The 22,078-nt window shown below is 45.1% G+C and overlaps 1 protein-coding gene, 1 non-coding gene and 1 pseudogene across 2 annotated transcripts in view; all 3 read left to right on the top strand.

Moving 5' to 3' along the window:
- The window catches only part of MAPK1 (mitogen-activated protein kinase 1), a 57,247-nt gene that overhangs the window by 904 nt on the left and 34,265 nt on the right, over positions 1-22,078 (top strand). The window lies entirely within an intron of this gene.
- LOC106701411 (large ribosomal subunit protein eL39-like) lies at positions 1,786-3,518 on the top strand (annotated as a pseudogene).
- LOC138991550 (U6 spliceosomal RNA) lies at positions 1,851-1,954 on the top strand. The gene has a single exon (XR_011467522.1). It is a non-coding gene; the product is annotated as a U6 spliceosomal RNA (small nuclear RNA).

Raw genomic sequence — 22,078 nt, 5'->3', positions numbered from 1 at the left:
TGAACCCCAATTCCTGGGCATTTTAGTGGTCTTCGTGTGTATGTGTGCAGCCCTGTTCTGATGGCGTCCTCCAGAGTCACATGCAGGCTCTTGTCCTCATCCAGTGTTTCCTCAGAAACGTTCGTGAAATGGGGGTCTGGCTTTTCTTTAGAACCAACCAGCTGCCGTGTTTTGTGCTGGTGAAGACTTGTGCGAGTGTAGATACCCTCACGCCTAAATCTTCTTGGGAGCGTGTCTTTTTTGTTGAACGAAGGAAGCTGGTATTTGTTGAGCGCTTTGTGGTAGGTGCTGTGCCAGGTCCACTATCTCATTTTATTTGAACAGCCGTCTGGAGGGAGGGAAAGGTGATGATACCCTTCAAATGAGAAAGCATTTCCCGGTGAAGCCAACTCTGAAGTCGTGCAACCAGAGTCAGACTTGAGATTCTAGACTGAGATCCTATTTCAATTGCTGCAGTTCTTTTCATTACACCCTGCTTACCTTGTGTGTGTGTGAGTTGCTTAGTCGTGTCCGACTCCCTGTGAGCCCATGGGCTGTAGCCCGCCAGGCTCCTCTGTCCATGGGATTCTCCAGGCAAGAACAGTAGAGTGGGTTGCCATTCTGTTCTCCAGGGGATCTGCCCGGCCCAGGGATCGAACCTGGGTCTCCTGCATTGCAGGTGGATTCTTTACCGTCTGAGCCCTTGCTTTCCTTAATGTAATGTCTAATTTTAGGATTTTAGCTTGTTCTGTTATAAACATTTCTATTTCAAAAATGTATTCAAATTTGAATGATCATAGTTTTATAAATACCATAGAGGGCAATTTTTGCTAAGTATTAGTTAACATTTTTTCAAAAAAGATTTTCAATTAAAGTCTTCCAATTAATCTTGAGTATGTTCATTCTTTTTGGAAGCAAAATGCTTCATATGTCCAACTGAAATTAACACAAACTCACAAGGCTTAGGAGTGAAGAGAAAATTTGAATTAGGTCAGGCTTAAAAGAAAAAAGGTCCTAGAACGTAGCAGAATATACTGCCCGCAGCATTGTTTCTGTGGTACATCTCATTGCTGTTTCACTTGTTGGGAAGTATGCCGCTGAACATGTCCCTCTGTGAGAGGTTCAGACACCTTCCAGCCCTTTAAAATAACGACTAAAAATAGTTTTATGACATTTCAGTTGAAAGTTTTTTTTAATCTGATAAGAATTTTTACTAATCTGAAGCTGATTTAGGTCTGGTGGCTTTCTATCGCTGCTGTAGACTTACTTGACCTTCTGTTTCTTATCAGGTGAAGCATTAAGTCTTCTTACTGTGATGTTCCTTTCTTAAGATCAGAGTACAGATACTACTGGAATTAGAATCCTGGGTCTAGATTATACCTTTTTATTTTGAGGTTGATATTTACTTAATAATTTAATCTACATTGTACATTATTAGTCTTTAATGTTGGTTAACAATGCTGGGTTTAAGGAGGGTTTCTTGATTGAAATGTTAGTATTTGAATAGTAGTATTAAAAAAAAAAAAAAAACAGCTTCCAGAAAGATTTAATATTTTCAGGGAAAAGTTTTTTTTTTCCCTTTCATTTCCTGAATCAGTTCCTTAGGAATTTGCCTTTTCTGTGCAGAGTCCTTCTTCTAATCCTCATGTAGAAGATACAAAGATGAAGAGTGGAGTTTGAATTGGGCCTTTAAGAGTGAGTATACCTGTATGGATTCATTTTTGATATTTGGCAAAACTAATACAATATTGTAAAGTTTAAAAATAAAATAAAATTAAAAAAAAAAAAAAAAAATAAAATAAAAAAAAAAAAAAAAAACCCCCCCCAAAAAAAAAGAGTGAGTGTGATTTTGATAGAAAGATAATAGCTGAGTGCTCGCCTCGGCAGCACATATACTAAAATTGGAATGATACAGAGATTAGCATGGCCCCTGCTCAAGGATGACACACAAATTCGTGAAGTGTTCCGTACTTAAAAAAAAAAGAAAGAAAGATAATAGCTGACACTGAGAGTCTAAGCTATGGAATCTAATCCTGGCAAAGTATTTAGGTGGCAGACTAGAAGACACTAAAGGCAGACCTGAGTTTGGTTGTGTATTTGCAGATTGAAGATGCATCAGTGTTTTTAAAAAGAGGCAGGCGCATGGTCAGTTTTGGAGCTTGGAGGGGGATAGGTCAACCCTGGTGGAAATTATGGGGGAAAAAAATGGGTGGGGAATCAACGAGGCTGTCGTAACCTTCTAGAGGTAAAGTAATATAGCAGGCGAGAACTACAGCAGATGGAGATGAGAGCCTTTACAAAGACAGAGTCAGCAATGGAACTCTTGTCAGAAGAGTGGTGGACTTCTGATCACGGCAGGTGTGGGATGAAGCAAAGGATTACGACGTCTTGAAGGGCAAGAGGCCGAGAGAGGTGGGGCTGGATTTGAGAGCGGTTTCTGAGAGCAGACTTGGTGATGCAGCATTTAGTTGTTAATGTCAAGTCTTCTAGGTGGGAGCCTGGGAGGATGGCGGTGCCCTTATGAGAGAAGGAATGCCATCAGCAGAGGTTTGTTAAGGAGAAACAGTGATTTCTGGTTTGAAATTGTTAAGTTTGTGATGCAGCAGGCCATATAAGCTGTATCCAGAAGGCATCTTGAAAATAAGAGGGAAGGAGAATATGGGGGTGAAGATTTGGGTCAGTGACAGTCTCCAGTGGATGACAGATTCTCGTTGGTGGTCATGGGTGAGGTGGCATGCATGTGTTCTGTATTTTTATCTTTTTAGTAAACAACGCAGAACATTCATTAGATTTTCAAAAGCTCCGTTATCCCAGAAAGGTTAAGAAGCAGTGAGATAGAAATACCAAGAAGGTAACAAAAGAGTCCTTTTAAGAGATGAGCAGAAGAGGGAGTTGAGGAGTGGTGAGAGGTATAAGAATCAGGAAAAAAGGAAAAACATGGTGTGAAAGAGGAGCATTGAAGCTCTTTGCTTAATTGTCTAAGTAAGATAAGTGTTTCGGGTAAGTTCAATTTGAAACACTTGCTGAATGTGACCGAGAGATCATGGAATCATCTCCATAGAGATACGAATCGAAGCCTCGAGAGTGGACAAGATGAGAAAAAAAATGAGAGCTGAGCTTAAGGAATGCCTGACTTTAAGTGTCTTTAGAGGGTGAGTTTCAGAAAAGGACAGAGGAAGCGTGGTCAGAGACCAGAGGACCGTATGTGCACTGTCAGAGGAGCCCGAGGAGGCCGGGGTCCCTGGGGACTGCTTTGAACATGGTAGAGAATGCCGTGCAGCTGGAAGAGACGCTGTTGGATTTGTTGACTTTCAGCTCCCCTGATAGATGGGCTCACTCCTCCTCCCCGCCATCCTGTGTGTGGTTGAGTTTGCTCTTCACTATGTCTTCTCATAAGACTTTCAGAATCAAGTGATTCCAGGCCAAGAAACAAAAGCAGAGTTGTCCCATTCCCCAACGAATTCGAGTGAAAACTGATGATAAAATCAGGTACAACTCCCAAGAGAAGACACTGGAGAACCACCAAGCTGGGTCTGTAAGGAGCCTCGCACATGAGGCGGCACGCCTGTTTATGCTGTGTCAAGGTCGCTTCATCACCATGTCATTCTGAACAGCACTGCTGTCTGAACAGCTGGACCTGTTTCACTGGAAACTGATTTTCTTTGTGTCTTTCTGTGCTAGTGCTTTGGCTTAGTCATAAAAATGTGAGACCTTGACAAACAAAAAACCCCCAGGTGGTTCCATCAAAGTCTCATTGTGCTTACGCTCCTGATGGTGTAGACCCTGTCCTGTGGTTTTTGTGATGAAGGCAGACTAGTAGATCTCCGGTTTAGTTGACATTGTGTTGCATTTTGCTTTTTTTTTTTGCATACACTGATAAGTCCTCACAACCACAGTGGTGGAAATCGAGGCAGAGTTTAGTGAGTGCGATCATGGACACCCAGCTTGCAAGTGATAGGGCATCCCTGTCTGTCTGTTCCTAAGTGATACTTGACCAGAGATCTGAGTTGACAGTAACAGGAAATATCTGTTGTCTGCTCTTTGCTTGTGTCATGTTTTAGCCTTTTAAAAAACTTTTCTGGCAAGGTCATTCACTAGGAAACTTCTGAGCACTGTTATATGCCAAGATTCACATGATCCCAGCCCTGGAGTAGCTCTTGGTTCAGATAGTGGGTGGAGCTGGGCATAATACGGAGAATGTACCAGCTCTGTGCAGAAGGCGTGCGTGCAGCGCTCTGGGGAGGAAAGAAGGCCCGAGTGATGAGGGGCTTGGTATGGCTTCACGAGCTCGACTGGGTGTTGATGGCTGGCTGGGAGTTTGCTTTGAGGAGTGCATTCTAAGTCGAGGTAGCTGCACATGCAAAGACACGGAGGTGTGAAATCAGCACATCAGCTCAGGAAAGCCTGGAGTTGTCTAGGAAGGCGGCATGGCGGTCGGGTGCCATCGGGAGAAAGCTTGGAGTTGAGACAGACTCTGAAGGATGTTGTTTCCTGAGCTCAGACTTGATTCTGCAGGTGAAAGTCATTAGAGGATGCCCTCTCCTGCCAGTCCCTCATCACATTTCGTGCTCCCTTATCTCTCGTGCTTTCTCTGCCCGCTGTGCCCTTCCTCTCCTCTTTTGCTTACGTCAGGGTATTCAGAGCCTGTGGTTTTTACCGCTTCTCCAACAGCATTTTAAATTGCACATGGGTTTTGTTTTGATTTGGCTGTTGGGTGGGTTGGGGGCGTTACTGACCTTCGGTGTGTATGTGGTGCAGGCAGGAGTGCTGAACGGCTGCGCCAGAGGACCGTCCTGGTGAGACTCCGGCTGTGTCTCCCCGAGAAGCCCTGGGCCCTGCTCAAGTCCGCCTTCCTCTCAGGCGCATCTCCTCCACACACCTGCACTGGTTACCTCTGCTGGCGCGTTCCCTCCTGCCCTCCCTGGAACTTGCTGGCATTGGTGCCACCTTTTGGAAAGGCAGGGCCAGCAGGAGTGTGTATCAGCTGTAGAGACGCGAGACCTGAAGCGCATCTGGATTCAGATTCCTAGCTTTCCTCAACTGGCAATTTAACTTCTCATGAAGATGTCTCTTTTATGCTCTTTGAAGTTCAGAGACGTGAGACCAGCTTAGATGAGCAACAGAAAAGCCCCAGTTTCTGAACGGTTTTCAGTGCACAGACTGCGAACAAAGTTTGGTATTAATAGTGTCCCTGATGATGTGCTGCTGGTGGTTCGCCATAGCTGAGAAGCCATTCCTACGAATTTAATTTGTATGCTCTCAATTCTCAAGTATTTATAAAAAGATTCTCATGTAGAGCATCCAGGCTGCGTTTTCCAAGGAACCATCTGTAATGCATTCCTCCTCTTACACTAACACTCCTGCTAAGTCAGAAACAGCCGACTCCCCAGCAGACACCTAGAGCTGCCTCCCAGGCATCCAGCCTGCTCCGCCTCCTTGCCTGCCTAACGCTGAGATGCCCTTTCTCCCCTATTGCCTCTCTTTTCTCGTTCACTTCTTGGAGGTCCCATCGTTGGAAAGCAAGTAGGATAGACATTCTCTGAGGTGTTTCTCCATGCTCAGCTGCGGGGCCGGCCGTGGGTCCTTTTTCCGTCTTCTTTAGCATTGGCTTCTTTGGCTGTGCAGAGTCAGCGGTGGCACGGCGTGTGAGCTCTTAGCTGTGGCATGGGGATCTAGTTACCCCGTAGTTGTGGCATCTGGGATGAGGATTGAACCTGGGCCCCCTCCGCCGGGAGTAGGAGTCTTACCCACTGAACTGCCAGGGCAGTCCTCCTGCCTTTTTTTTTTTTTTTTAAGCAGCTGCACTATTATACATTCCTACCAGCAGCACACAGGGGTTCCAGTTTCTTCACATCCTCATCAATACTGATTTTCTGGTTTTTTGATAGTTGCAATCTAACCTGTGTGAAGTGGAGAGCTTGTTTCCTTGAGTTTTGTGCTCGTGTTTGGTGTGCTATCCGTCAGCTCTAAATATTTGGGGGCTGAAATGGATGCGACTCAATAAAGAGTGTCTTAAGCAGTTGCTGGGATGAAAATATGAATAAAATAAAACTGTTACCTCAGAGGAACCTTAATGAGTACTGTAGGGAGCTTACAGTTAGAGGTCTGTGTGTATACACAGGTGTGTGTTTTCCCTTTGTGCAAAGACAGTAGTAACAGTACTTCTTAAATGGTCATCTGGTATCACCATTGTTAGTTAATGACATCAAGCACTGAACGCTAAAGAGCATTTTGTTTACTTTTAAATTGAAGCTCAGCTGATCTGCGGTGTTAGTGTCACAGGAACGTTTTGTTTGTGTTCTGTAAGTTTTTAGTGGGATTTTCGAAGTCTTCGCGGTGAATTTTCTAGTTAGACGAGCTCATATGCTGCCAGGTGTGGCCCCCGTGGGGTGACACAGCGAGATGTGGTTTAATGTCTTCCATGTATCTTTTTTTTTAAGGGTCAGCATAGAAGCTGGGCTTCCCTGCTGGATCAGTGGTAAAGCATCCACTTGCCAGTGCAGGAGATGGGGGTTCCATCCCTGGTTGGAAAGATCTTCTGGAGAAGGGAATGGCAACCCACTCCAGTATTCTTGCCTGGGAAATCCCATAGACAGAGGAGCCTGGTGGGCTGCAGTCATGGGGTCACAAAGAGTCGCACTCGGCTTAGCAACTAAAGCAACGGCAAGCCTTCGTATGCACTCTGGTCCTCGGGGTCCAGCAGGCAGCTTCGGGAGGCTTCTGCTCCCCTCCGCTCCACAGCGGGGCCTCCAGCCTTGGCCTCTTAGTTGCACTTACCTGGGGTGGCCTTGCAGGTGAGGCTCACGGCCTCCCTGAGGGGAGGAGGTGGGCATTGCCCTCAGGTCCCACTGCCACTTAGAGGAGCAGAGAGTGAGTCGCCAGAGGACAGCGTGTGCCGAGAGGGTGGGAGCGGCCAGCCCTCCTCTGACGAGTGGGGGTGGGGACACGGGCACTTCCTCCCCCGAGGGGTTTTAGGATTGTCTGCCTGGAAAGCGTTCTTCTCCTTGCTTCTGGAGTTAGTATGAACTGGATTTTTTTTTCTTTTTAATTATTTTTGGTGTGCTGGGTCTTTGTTGCTGCTCAGGCTTTTCTCTCTTTCTGGTGCGCTGAGTCCTTACTGCGGCAGCATCTCTCCTTGCACAGCACGGGCTCTGGGCGCGTGGGCTTCGCTGCTCTGCAGCATGTGGGATCTTCCTGGACCAGGGATTGAACCTGTGTCTCCTGCATTGGCAGGCGGTTCTTTACCACTGAGCCGCCTGGGAAGCTCTGGATTTTTTTTTAGTTGTTTTAATGCATACAGTGAAACTGCCTAATTGTTTTACGGTGGTCAGATTTTTTTTATGAGAGGCCTGTAGTTGAAGAAAAGCACTAATTATGGGTTATTATTCCTAATAGCAATAATAAATAGTATTTTATCTCTAAAAACGTCTTATTGCAATCTACATTTAGCCAGGTGCACATGTCTACCTGTTCAGTCCAATGAGTTTTCACTAACTGGGTAATTAGTGCCCAGATCAGAAACTGAAGCGATGGCCCTCCAGAAGCCTGCTGCTTTCTTCCTTTCAGCCCCTACTTAACCCTTCACCCCCATGACTTCTAACATGTTTGCCTGGTTTTATACTTTGGTTGGTTTTACTTAACAGCTGTGAGAATCATATTGTGTGTGTCTGTGGTTTACGGTTGGTTGTTAAACGTGTCCCACTGACAGCCCAGGTAAGGACTTGCCCTGTGGCTTGGCTATGCTCTCAGTGCTCCAGTTCTGGAAGGAAGATGTTCTTAGGTGGTCTTCACATTCCCTTCAATCCTTTCCTAGACTAAACGACCCCTACAGAGTTTTCTGTTACCTTGTTTTCTTCATTCTGTTGCTGTGGTATTAATCTATTGCTGTGTAATAAATGCCCTACAACTTTGTGACTTAAAACACTGATTGTTATTCAGTCACTAAGTCATGTCTGATTCTGCGACCCCATGGACTGCAGTACGCCAGGCTTCTCTGTCCTTCACTATCTCCTAGAGTTTGCTGAGATTCATATTTATTCAGTTGGCGGTGCCATCCAACCATCTCATCCTTTGCTGCCCTCTTCTCCTGCTCTCAATCTTTCCCAGCATCAGGGTCTTTTCCAGTGAGTCGGCTCTTCACCTCAGGTGGCCAAAATGTTCAGCATCAGTCCTTTCAATGAACACTCAGGGTTGATCTCCTTTAGGATGGACTGGTTTGTCTCCTCGCAGTCCGAGGGACCCTCAAGGGTCTTCTCCAACAGCACAGTTTGAAAGCATCAGTTCTTCAGCCTTCACCCTTCTTTATGGCCCACCTCTCACATCTGTGCATGACTACTAGAAAAACCACAGCTTTGGCTATATGGACCTTTGTCAACAAGGTGATGTCTCTGGTTTTTAATACTCTCTAGGTTTGTCATAGCTCTCCTTTCAAGGAGCAAGTGTTTTTTAATTTCATGGCTGCAGTCACCATCCATAATGATTTTGGAGCGCATAAAAATAAAATCTGTCACTGTTTCCCCGTCTGTTTGCCATGAAGTGATGGGACTGGATGCCATGGTCTTCATTTTTGAATGTTGGATTTTAAGCCAGTTTTTCACCCTGCTTTCTCACCCTCATCAAGAGGCTCTTTAGTTTGTCTTCGCTTTCTGTCAGTAAATCAGTAAATATTTATCTTACACTTGCTGTGAGTTAGGAATGGAGAAGTGGGCCTGGTGGGCAGTTCTGGCTCAGGGCCTCCCAGGGTTGCACCCAGGATTTCAATTGGGCTGAGGTATCTGCTTCCAGCCACACCCAACTGACACACCTTGGTGCTGCTGTGTGTCCTGGGGAGAGCTGAGGGGCGTGGGCTCAGTTCCCTGTGGAGGCCTCTCTGTCCTCCCCACATCACAGCTGGTCAGCTCTCCCCAGGGAGCACCTTTTCATGATCTCTGCTCGAAAGACATTCAGCACCACTTCCACCCTATTTCACTTGAAAAGCAAGTCACTGTATTCCACGGGAGGAGAGTTAGTCACTTGGAGGTTAGGAAGTCATCTCTTACATGGACTCATCTAATGGAATTGTAGCTAACACAGCTATATTTGACTTTTTAAACTCTCTAAAATAGAACACAGATTTCAGTGAGATAGCTGGAAACTTAATATCTGCTGCCTTGAGTGGATACCACATGGTCTTCCCTTGTGGCTCAGCTGGTAAAGAATCCGCCTGCAATGTGGGAGACCTGGTTTCGATCCCTGGGTTGGGACGATCCCCTGGAGAAAGGAAAGGCTACCGATGCCAGTATTCTGGCCTGGAGAATTCCATGGACTGTATAGTTGAACAAAGAGTTAAACACGACTGAGTGACTTTTGCTATATTTATAATAAATTTATAAATACTGACATTGTGGATTAATCTGATGGAACGTAACGTTCAGTGTGATCCACACAGTCAAAGGCTTTGGCATAGTCAATAAAGCAGAAATAGATGTTTTTCTGGAACTCTCTTGCTTTTTCCATGATCCAGCAGATGTTGGCAATTTGATCTCTGGTTCCTCTGCCTTTTCTAAAACCAGCTTGAACATCAGGAAGTTCACGGTTCACGTATTGCTGAAGCCTGGCTTGGAGAATTTTGAGCATTACTTTACTAGCGTGTGAGATGAGTGCAATTGTGCGGTAGTTTGAGCATTCTTTGGCATTGCCTTTCTTTGGGACTGGAATGAAAACTGACCTTTTCCAGTCCTGTGGCCATTGCTGAGTTTTCCAAATTTGCTGGCATATTGAGTGCAGCACTTTCACAGCATCATCTATATGCAGGTCAGAAAGCAACACTTAGAACTGGACATGGAACAACAGACTGGTTCCAAATAGGAAAAGGAGTACGTCAAGGCTGTATATTGTCACCCTGCTTATTTAACTTATATGCAGAGTACATCATGAGAAACGCTGGGCTGGAAGAAACACAAACTGGAATCAAGATTTCCTGGAGAAATCTCAATAACCTCAGATATGCAGATGACACCACCCTTATGGTAGAAAGTGAAGAGGAACTAAAAAGCCTCTTGATGAAAGTGAAAATGGAGAGTGAAAAAGTTGGCTTAAAGCCCAACATTCAGAAAATGAAGATCATGGCATCTGGTCCCATCACTTCATGGGAAATAGATGGGGAAACAGTGGAAACAGTGTCAGACTTTATTTTTGGGGGCTCCAAAATCATTGCAGATGGTGACTGCAGCCATGAAATTAAAAGACACTTACTCCTTGGAAGGAAAGTTATGACCAACCTAGATAGCATATTGAAAAGCAGAGACGTTACTTTGCCAACAAAGGTTCGTCTAGTCAAGGCTATGGTTTTTCCTGTGGTCATGTATGGATGTGAGAGTTGGACTGTGAAGAAGGCTGAGCGCCCAAGAATTGATGCTTTTGAACTGTGGTGTTGGAGAAGACTCTTGAGAGTCCCTTGGACTGCAAGGAGATCCAAGCAGTCCATTCTGAAGGAGATCAGCCCTGGGATTTTTTTGGAGGGAATGATGCTGAAGCTGAAACTCCAGTACTTTGGCCACCTCATGCGAAGAGTTGACTCATTGGAAAAGACTCGGATGCTGGGAGGGATTGGGGGCAGGAGGGGAAGGGGACGACAGAGGATGAGACGGCTGGATGGCATCACTGACTCGACGGACGTGAGTCTGGGTGAACTCCAGGAGTTAGTGGTGGACAGGGAGGCCTGGCGTGCTGCGATTCATGGGGTCGCAAGGAGTCGGACACGACTGAACTGAACTGAATTGAATGTTCAGTGTTCCTATCTTCTTTAACAATTGTATTGCAGTTTCTGTTTAACATAATATCGCTTGTCTTCAGTTCAGCCACTCAGTCGTGTCCAACTCTTTGCGACCCCCATGGACTGTGGCATGCCAGGCCTCCCTGTTCATCACCAACTCCCACAGCTTGCCAGACTCACGTGCATCGAGTTGGTGATGCCATCCAACCATCTCATCCTCTGTCGCCGTCACTTGTCTTAAAATGTGCTAATGATTCTTAGGGTTTTGACTCTTCCATATGTGAATTTATACAGTAAGCTTTAAAGCTATAGTACATTTTATGTAAAGCATACCACATTTTAATGCCTTCTGACTAGCTCTCCAAGGCTCAGCAGAGCTATAAAATGACACAACTCAAGTAAAGTATCAGCAGTGCGAACTGGATGGGCTGAGTTAAGTACGGTGATCCTCAGAGGGCTGCCTGATGACCTGCGCGCCCCCTCTGGCAGGAGAGCTCTGCGTTGTCCTTTGCTGCATGGGTTTTCTTTGTGCCTTCTGTCTTTGCTGTCCCTTCTCCAAATAACAGCCTGTACTCCTCACGCCAACAACCCCTGAGCTCTTTATTCAGCAGAGCCTGAAGGGAGGGGCCGTGGCCACTGGAATTGGTTCTGAGGGTTGGAACTCACTCCTCAGATGCACATGTGCAGGCCCACAGCCCACTTACAGGTGGGATTAGTGCTGTTTGTAAAGGAGACCGCACAGAGCTTCCTGGCCCCTTCAGTTGGGTTCATTTGAGTTTTTCCTTAACATCATGTTGAAAACGCAGAAAACTTTTTGGTCAGCCTAATACTGTGTGAGAGTATGGTGAGAACTCTGCAGATCAAGAGCACAGTCCTCACTCAGCCATGCTGGCACCTAATCTCAGACTTCAGCCTCCAGAACTGTGAGAAGCAAATGTCTGTAGTTTATGAGCTACCCAGTCTGTGAAGCAGTTTTTGTTTGTTTGTTTTAGCAGCCCGAATATAAGACAATGGCTACGCTTTCTTTAAAGGTTTTTCTAGTTTTACCTCTTACATTTAGGTCTTTACTCCATTTAGAGTTGATTTTTGTGTATGGTGTGAGGTAAGGGTCCAGCTTCATTCTGCTGCATGTGGCTGTCCGGTTGTCCCAGTAGCATTCCTTGAAAAGACTGTCCTTTCCCTGCTAAGTGGTCTTGTCACTCTTTGGGAGTATCAGTTTGCCATAGAAATGGGGTTGTTTCCAGACTCCCCTCTGTTCTGTTTCATTGATCCATATCTTTTTGTGCCAGTACCACACCCTGCACCGACTTGATTTACTTGCTTTGCAATAAATTTTTTACATGGGCACACTGGTTCCTGTCACTTTGTCCTTCTTTTGCAAGATTTTTTTGGTTTTTCTGATTCCCTTGCATTTTCATATGCATTTTAGGATTGGCTTGTTAATTCCTACAAAGAAAAGGCTGGGTTTTTGACAGAGATGGTGTTGAATCTTTACATCAACTCTGGATGTATTGCCATCTTAACAGTATCTTGTCTCCTGATCCCATGAACATGTGATATTTTCCCGTCTGCTTGAACTAAAAAAAAAAAAAACCTTGAGCGAAGTTAATTTTTAGAGTGTAAGTTTTACCCCTCTTTTGTTAAGTTTATTCCTAAGTATTTTATTTTGCTGGTATTGTGAATGGAAGTGTTGTTTTTTCCCTTTTCATCTTTGTTTTGGCCGTGCCGAGTCTCCGTGGCTGCGAGGGCTTTCCTGTGGTTGTGGCGAGTGGGGCTGCCCCCTGGCTGTGGTTGCAGGCTCTCGCTGCAGTGGCCTCTGGCTGCCGAGCGCGGGCTTCCGGGCCCGTGGGCTTCCGGGCCCGTGGGCTTCAGTAGTTGTGACACCCAGACTTCGGTAGTTTCGGGTCCCGGGCTCTGAAGCACAGGCTCGGTAGTTGTGACTTAGTTGTCCTGCGGCGTGTGGGATCTTCCCGGAACAGGGATCGAACTCCTGTCTCCTGCGTTGGCAGGTGGGTTCCTTAACCCCTGCACCACTGGGGAAGCCCTGGAGATGGCTTCTTAATTTCTTCTTTGGAATGTTCATTGGAAATACATAGAACTGGTTTTATTTATTGTATGTTTTATAAATTAATCTTGTATTCTTCTATTTTCTGACCTTGTTAATTAATTCCGGTGGTTTTTTTAATTGGATTCCTTAGGATTTTCCGTATATAAGATCGTGTCGTCTGCAGAGATAAGTTTACTTCTTTTCTGCCGTGTGCCTTTTATTTAATTTTCTTGCCTAATTTCCCCATCGGGAACCTCAGATACAGTGTGGAAGAGAAGTGGCGAGACCAGAGACTCTTGTTTTGTTCCTGATATTAGAGTCCTACTAAGTGAATAGGGATTTGTACAATGTTTCTTTTGTATTTAAAATAATAATCATTATTTAAAAGTCAAATTCTTAGTTTTCTCAAGGTGTATTAGCCAGTTCTATGGTGAAAGATATTTTTTATGTATACACACTGCCTAACTTTTTGGAAAAAAAAAATTTTTTTTCCTGCCGCTTCAGGTCTCAGTTGGGTCACTCACGGGCTCCAGCTGCTGTCGGCAGGCTTAGTTGCCCTGGGGCGTTCCCGGCCCAAGGATCTAACCTGCGTCCTCTGTATCGAAAGGCGGATTCGTTAACCACTGGACCACTGGCGAAGCCCTTATGGTGAAAGGTTTTTTAAACTCAACAAAACAAGCTGGGTTTAAGTCTCTTAACTGAAAACATCAGCTTTTGCTAATGTGTCCCACACTGCTCCGTTGTGCGCTAGTCTGGAGCAAAGGCCCCTCGAGCTAGTCTTGCACTGTCCCCCAGCCTCTGAGGGGTGGAGAGAGAGCCTTTCGCCCCTGCCCTTCTGGTGAGACTTCCTGTGGTCTGTGCTCTTCCCTCTGCGCTCTCGTCCTCCCGGGCTGGGCTCTTGTGCGTCACGCAGGACTCAGGCTGCTCAGGCTTTCTCAGTTTCAGTCCTTCTGGATTGTAGCCTGAGCTTCTGCCCTGTCCGTGCGATTGTGCCCCAGAGACGTTGGCGTTTCTGAAGATTTGATGTTATAAACCATCTCCTCTTTCACAAGTTAACCCTGCTTTGCTGAAGCACACCTGGTCCAGTCTCTGGCCTTTGTTCCGAGCCCGTGGACTGTGCTCTTGTGTGCACGCTGTCTGAGTGACCTCACCTGCATTCCTGTGTGTTGATGACTCCCTCAGAAGGAAGGAGGGCCGAACCCTCGGACCCTTCCAGGTGCTGTCGCGCTTCAGGCTCCGCCGGGGCCTGCCCCTGGCTCTGCCCTGTCCCCACGTTGCGCCTCACTCCCCTCTGCCCTGCTGGGCCTGTCCTCAGCAAGGGTGCCGTCTCACCTGCTCAGCGCTTATGCTGTGCTCTCGTGGTCCTGTTTCCCACCAGCCTTCCGTGTACCTGCGACTCTAACGTGGATTGTTAGCATTTAATTTTACTAAAACCAGATAGTTTGTGTAACTGTTCCTCATTTGTTGGACATTTAATTGCTTCAGGTTTTCACTATTTTTAACTGATGCAGCTGTAAACGTTTTTAGCACAAACAGGACCCCACCCTCTCGGAGTAACTTTCTTAGAATCTATTTCTCAAAAACAGAGGACCGGGTCAAAAATGAGACTTTGGTAGTTAGCTCTCCAGAAACGCCTCTGAATTTGTGCTGTCTCTGTTGACCTTCTCTCCCACCCACACCCCGCCCCCGGCCTGTCCTTGTTGATCTTTAGAAGCCCTTTGCTCTGTATGCCCCTCCCTGCCCCAGGTCCCTCTTGCTCTGACAACGTGGTGGTGTTCTTTAATTTATATGTAACTGAACAGAAGTGAGAGAAGCCTTATAGGTGCCTTGTTTTTGGATATTTGTGAGGCCAAACTTTTTTCTAAGTTTTATTCACTTAGCTGGTGTTTGAAAGTGAAAGTCACTCAGTCGTGTCCGACTCTCTATGGCCTGTACCGTCCATGGAATTCTCCAGCCAGGATACTGGAGTGGGCAGCCTTTCCTTTCCCCAGGGGATCTTCCCAACCCAGGAATTGAACCAGGGTCTCCTGCATTGCAGACAGATTCTTTACCAACTGAGGTATCAGGGAAACTGTATTCAAATTATAAGACCATTTATACACTAGAAGCTGAGTATTAATGAGTATTAATGTTCTGAAAACCTTTTAATTTTTTCTGAAAGCTTTAAAAATATTTATGTAGTCAAATTCATCAACTAATTCTTTGTGTTCTCATATTGCTTCAGAGTTGGTGAAATACACAAAGCCCTGTAACACTTTAATTTAGTCTTTTAAACTGTGTGGAAATTACTGTGGAGAAGAATGCTAGCTTTGTATGTTTTACGTATTTTATCCCATATTAATAGTACAGGTTTTATCAGTATTTGTTGCTTTCCAGTTTGTCTAATTTCACATGAGTTTTCATATTCAGTTTAGAGGTGTTTACCTGTGTCTTTCTGGAATCTACTTGTTTCATTGATCTACTTTATTATTTTTAACTATAACCTAGTATCGTAAGGCTTTTTACTCTTGTTATGCCCAGATATTTGCTTTTAACTTCTTTACAGGGCCCTCCTTGAATCCCTGTCCATTTTCCTGCTCTGGTGGAGTGGGTTGGCCAAGCTAAAACTTGCGTGTCATTAGGATGCCTTTTCTTCCCTTGTCCCCACTCTCAGGACTCAGAGCCTGTCTGGCTTCCTGCTCCAGGCTCTTGTGCCTGGCCTTGGTTCTGGTAGCTCTCCAGAGTGAGGATGCCTCTCAGGTTGAACTCTTAACCCACAAGCCTTGCGCGATAGGGATGGACCCACACCCTTGGCAGTGAACCCCTGGACCACCAGCAAATTGCGTCCAGGTGAACTCTTTAAGTGTTAACAGCTGATAAGAGATCTGAAAAAATTAAAAAAAAAAAAAAGAGCCCATGCTTTTGAGATGGGATGGATACTTAGTTTCAGAGCGTTTTTATCACCTAAAAAGAAATCTTCACCTGCCAGTCACCCCCCTCTCCTGCAGTTGCCAGTCCCTGTGCGGAGCTGGGGGCGAGGTGCCCTTTTGCATTCTGGCTTCTCTTCACATGCATTTCACTATTTTACTGTAGTGTTGTCAGAATTTACTTTTCGGAGGCTTTACTTACTATTTGGCATTGACTCCGTAAAACCAATCTGACAAATAGTTATCTTTACTAATTTTTCGTGTTCCTCGTTGGACTCTGAGTAACCTCATCGACATTCCTGTGTACTGATGACCAGGTGGTGTTACTTTCTCATCTGTTTCTACATTCTTAGATCTTTGTTTTTTCCTTCTTGCTACTTTGTTACTGCTCCTTTTTTGAATCTCTTCCACTTGGATTTAACCCTGATTGGTAGGCACAGTGTTCTTTTTTTCTTGCCAATGATACCCTTTTTATTTTCAATTCAAAAAATATTACTTGATTATTTTCTCTAATTTTAATTTTTAAATTTTATTGTAGTCTTTGATTTAAACTGTTAATCTTAAATCTTTGTGGGCCTCTGTTACTGTAACTTAATTCCTTTATTTCTTTTCTTTTTTTTTGGCATAGAACAGTTTTGTTTTTTTTTTTTTTGGCATAGAACAGTGTTTTGTTTTGTTTTTTTTCCTTTATTTCTTATTTTTATTTTTTGGCTGGACTGTGAGACTTGCAGGATCTTAGTTCTCTGACCAGGGATGGAACCTGTGCCCTCTGTGGTGGACGTGCAGTCCTAACCACTGGACTGTCAGCAAAGTCTTTAGTTCTCTTTTAATCTTTTCCAGCTGTGATGTTTTCACCTGTGCTGTCTTCCCTATTTAACTGATTTCTGTTGTTGCTGTCTTATAAGTTATTATCTTAAAATTTACATGCTGCTTAACATTCTTTTCTTCTTAGATCTTGTTTCTGTAGTTTGCAGACTTCTTTTTTTGTTTAAAATTCTTTTGTAATATGTCAGGTTTTGCAGAATATAGTCTCTTTTTGTTTAGCATTCTCCTTTGTGACACTTTAAATGTTGTTAATGAATCCTATTCTGTCCTGATTCATCTCTCTCTTTAGAGACCTGCCTCTCCCAGGCCTGCTCCTTGTCTCCTGGGCCTTCATGGTTTGTACTGAGTGGTCACTCCCAACTCCTGCATTGCCCTTTAAAATTTGCTTGCTATGTTGCTTCAGTTGAGTCTTATCTTTGTTCTTGGGTTTTAGAGGAGGAGGAATTATGTACCATTTCTCAGTTAATGCTTCCCAAAGTTCTGTTGTGTAAGACTTTCTGGGCACGTTCTTATATAATGGAAAGAACACAGAATTCAGAGGAAGAACCAAGTGTGAATACTAGCCCTCCCTTTGGGTGGCTTTGACTGAGACCCTTAGCCTCTATGGGAGGACTTAGTGCTTTTGAAATTGTATATAGTTGTTATATTTTTAAACATGAGCGTAGTTTTCATATCTAATGGTAATATAAGGAAAATTAAAATAATAGAATATACAGTGAGCAGCTGGGAATTGATGTAATTATTAATTTTTTTTTAAAGATAATAAAATAAAAAATGAGATTGTTGGACTGAAACTGATAAAATTGTTGTTATATAGGTGGCAGTGGTGTTGTTTGCATTTGTATTGAATGTATGACGTGACTTTGCAGATACTTATTCTTCCGAATGACCCTGCATGTGAGAGAGAAGTATTCTTTCCGTTTTATGGGGAGGATACTGAGGTTCAGCATGGTTAGAATTGCCCATGGTTCAAGCACAGAATTGTGCTGGCGCAGGAACTTGAATGCACATTCAGGACTTCCAAGACCAGGGCTTTGTAACTTAACCCAAAATAAAACTTGAATGGGTTTAAGGTCGTTTCTTCAGACCCATGCCAGTCTGTCCCTTGGGCAGATTTTCTGGAGTAAAGGCCTGAGTTCCAACAGTTGTCCTGGAGATCAGCTGTTCCTCTGAATGTGTGAAGGATCAGTGTTGGGAGTTATCTGGGGGCAGCCACTGTCTCTGGCTGTGTTTCTCTCTGTCTGGGTTTTGGTGTTTGATGGCAGATGTATTTATTGCTTGAAGGTGAAAGTGAAGAGATAATATGGGGAGAAAAGAAAAGAAACTGATTTCAGAAAGAAAATTTCCACAGTAACTTGAGCAATGAAACATTTGAGTAATTTCAGAGAAATTCTTGGTGTGCTGACCAGTGTCCTACGGAATTCTTGTCGGTCTCTGAAGTCTTGGGGACCCTTTGTGTGTGCTCTCTGATTATTGAAGCACGGGCGTTTGGACTAGGGCCTGAGGGGAGGAATCGGGAAGGGTCAAGGGTCAGGGCAGTGGCTCCATCGCTCTCCCTGGAGCAGCAGGCCTGCAGGATGAGGCCTGGGTGTGCGTTGCTCTCCAGACGGACGTTCCTGAACCAGCCTGGCCCAGGGGTGTCCTAAAATCTCTGTGTGGCAGTCCCCGCTGCTCTGAGAAGAGAAGTTAGCTGTCCCAGCTCAGCCTGTGGATGGATGGGTTCTCCCCATGCGAGGTGTTACCTGGTCTGCCATGGCCAGGAAGGAGCCATACTCCCGGGGACCCAGGCAAGGTGGAGGGGCAGATCTCTGTGGATGAGCGCTGTGGAGGGGCATTCAGAGGTGTCTGTCTCAGGAAATCACCTGAGGGAACTTTGTAAAAAGAGTTTCAGACTCTGCTCGACGCAAGTCGGTAGGGATGAACAGAAACTGGTACCCACACTTTTTTAAAAAACTCGTTTCTGTATTTTGGCTGCTGAGTCTTCACTGCAGCCCAGGCTTTGCTCCAGGCACAGTGAGCAGGGGCTCATGTCTAGTTGGGGGCTCAGGCTCCCCATTTCAGTGCTTCTCTTGTCCCGAACACAGGCTCCAGAGCCCTCGGGCTTCAGTGGTTGCAGCGCCCAGGCCGCGGAGCACAGGCTCAGCTGTTGTGGCCCGCAGGCTTTGTTCCTCCATGGCGTGTGGGATCTGCCTGGGTCAGGGATGGAACCCGTGTCTCCTACATTGGTAGGCGGACTCTTAACCACTGAGCCACCAGGGAAGCCTTGTACCCACAGTTTTTAAGGCTCCCAGATGATTCTGATGCCTGCTTAGATTTGGAAATCATTCCACTCCAAAACATATAAATAAAGTCAGTATGTGTTTGATAAGGAAGTAACGGAAGGATGAAGAAGCGACTAACGGAATGCCTATGGGGTGAGGGTGGGTAAGACAGTGTTGGGAGCAAGACGCCGTTCTTCCTCTCTGTTTTAACTTTCAACCCACTTAAAATTGAGAGAAATGCTGTAGCCTAAACCGAAAACAAAAAGCCCCCAAATTTCATTCTAAACGATTGAAGATACTGGGGACCAAAAGAAGTCCTCCTGTTCTGTGGTCAGATTTTCCGTCTCCAGAGTAATTCCAGTTCCTGGTATTATTCATTTAAATGTGGTTAAGTCCTCCTCATCAGTATGATCTCCTAGGTGTTCCCCCAGGTGGAGGAGGAAAAGCAGAGGACCCTGAAGGGAAGTGTTCTCTCACCTTCCATCTGACTCTGCAGGGAGGCCTTGTCCACAGCAGACCTGAAACCGAGAGGTCCCAGTCCAGGCCAGGGTGGACAGAGGAGGAGAGGGCTGAAGCAGTGAAGCTCAGTCTCAGTTATCCATTAGCACCACCTGGAGCTTTTGGAAAAACAGTCCCCAGCATTGCCCAGACTGCACCCTAAGACCAGTTCAGCTGATTTCTGACTGTGAGACATGGTGGCTTTTAAAGCTCCATGGGTTGTTCCAGTGTGTGGCCACACTGGAGAGGCGCTGGGCGGGAGCAGCCAGGATCACAGCAGCATCATAGCTTTAACCATTCCCTTGTACGTTCTTTTACCATTTTGGTGTATTAATGAAAAACATTTATGGAACACGTATGTCAGAAGCTCTTCTGAGTGTCTTAGTATGCTCCTTATTTGATGTAGTCTTCCATATTCCCTCACCTTTTATCACACCAGTGACCGTGGCTTTTAGGCTTAGTCTGTCTCCCTCTTTTCACGTTTTTCTCATTCTCTGCTCTTCTAAAAAAATCTGTTACACATATGCACACACAAATATTTATATATGCATACAGCTTTAACAAGAGGATATTATTTTTTTAACTTTTTGGTTTGAGGTAATATTTGAGAAAAGGTACAAAGAGAATCCAGAGGGTTCTCCGGAACCCTCGGTGTTAACCCTATATATGTCTGTAGTAATGCCTCCAAAAGCAGGAGGTTACAGCTGGTGCAGCACTAGACGCAGGCCTGATTCCCAGCTCCCCGTCTCCCACTGGTGTTGCTTTTCCTTCTAGGCTGTGGTGTCTCCGCAGTCTCTTCCAGCTGTGACGTTTCTTGTTTTCTCCTGACTTCCAGGGTGATAACTCTTGTGGCGAGTACTGGACTGTTTTTGTAGACGGCCCCTCAGTGTGTCTACCTGTTTTTTCATGGATGGAATGAGATTATGCAGTTTTAACAGAAATGACAGTGTGCCTTTCTCACTACATAGTGTCAGAGGGTTTGTGTTGGTGAAATATTTTACCCCTAGAGACGCTAACTTCAATCACCTGGTTGAGGTAATGTCCGTCTGTTTACGCCTTTGTAATTAATAAATATCTTAGAGGATGTACTTTGAGACTAAGCAGATAGATGCGCTGTTTCTTCTCAGATTTCTACCACTAGATTAAGATCCATCCCTGGACCCTGTCTGAAAAGTCACTGTGGTATTTACCTAATGGTGGGTTTCTGTTGCTCCTGGTCTTCTAGGCACTCCACACAGGATTGCCTCCGTGAGAAAGAGCCGTTCCTTCTCCCCATTCAGTTATTTATTTGTGTCAGTATAAACTCATGGGTATTTGTCTTATTTTGTGGGTTATAACCCAATATTGTCATTTTAAAATTAAACTTGAAAGAGAAGTCGCTCAGTCATGTCTGACTCTTTGCCAACCCCATGGACTGTAGCCCACCAGGCTCATGGAATTTTCCAGGCAAGAGTACTGGAGTGGGTTGCCGTTTCCTCCTCCAGGGGATTTTCCTGACCCAGGGATCGAACCCAGGTCTCCCACGTTGCAGGCAGACGCTTTACCGTTTGAGCCACCAGGGAAGCCCATTCACTTTTCACCTTTCTTTCACTTTTGACCTGTGTTTGTTCCTTCAGATTGACCCTTCCAACAGCCCCCACCCTTGTTTGAGTACATTCTTAGTTGTTAAAAGTGTGCTCATTTCTACTGGGGTGTTGTGGCTTCTAGGTCTTCTCCGCAAACAGAACTGGGAAAATGGACGTGTGTGTAGCAACCCACTGCGCGCACACGTCTGTGTTTCTGTGTCTGTCTCTGTGCGTTGAAAACTCTGAGTTCTTCCTGATGTCTCGGCTCCTGGTGCAGCGAGCGCCGTGTCGTTCATTTTAGCCTCCCTTGTTTGTGACTCTTCTGCCAGCTTGGCTCTCATTATCTTCGTTTGTTTGCTTATTTGTTCAGCCCACATTCTATTTATACATAAAGTAGATTCAGAATTGCTCACCCTTATCCTTGTGAGAGGCAAGTTCACTGACTAGATTACAGGACTTGTGTTCAGCCCTTTGCTGCTTTAGCTTCACAGCATCCGGTTACAATACTGTTTCCTGGGGCTTCCTGGTGGTCCCGTGGTTGAGGCTCCTCCACCCTTCTGCTGCAGGGGGCATGCCATGGGGCCAAGAAAAAAAGATACTGTTGCCAGAAGTTACTTAGGCTGATTTCTAATTTCTCATGCCCTTCATTGTGGTTAAGTTATTCATTTGAAATACAGTTAGGTTCATTTGTTACTATTGGTGTTCCATTTTGGGTGCAGATGTATGATTTTGGTAGGGATTGTCGTACCAGCCTGTTCAGGAGGGTTTATAACTTACCTTCCCTCCAGGGGTGAATGAGAGTTAATTTGCTTATATTTTGTAACACAAACGTGAATGATTGCAGATTTTGTTCAGGGTCTTCCTTTCCTTGTCTACTTCTTCTGTCTTAATGGGTTGGGGAAAGAAAAAACAACAACTTCAACTGCAGAAACTTTTTTAATGGAAAGAAGTAAAATTAGTTCTCCAGCTCTGACTGGAGAGTTCCTTACTGGCATTTTAGAGTTATAATTATATGTTGCAGTTTTCTTCTTTACCTAGTTTAGCGTCTGTTATATAACATCTCACCACCTGCTTCAGTGTGCAGGCGGCTCTTTTCAGTTCAGATAATAATGCTGTGTGCTTCCAGCTTCAACATTTTTCTGTGTTAGTCCTTCTCCACATGTCTGGGTGGGTGTTAATATTTCTGACATTGTTCGGTTCATGAGAAACTTGGGTTTCTCATCTAAACTGGAGTTGCTGTGCTG

Source organism: Bos mutus, chromosome 17, assembly GCF_027580195.1.
Source record: "Bos mutus isolate GX-2022 chromosome 17, NWIPB_WYAK_1.1, whole genome shotgun sequence".
In the NCBI taxonomy this organism is placed as follows: domain Eukaryota; kingdom Metazoa; phylum Chordata; class Mammalia; order Artiodactyla; family Bovidae; genus Bos; species Bos mutus.
The sequence above is the reverse complement of the archived record's forward strand: the minus strand, read 5'-3'. Positions and strand labels throughout refer to the sequence as shown.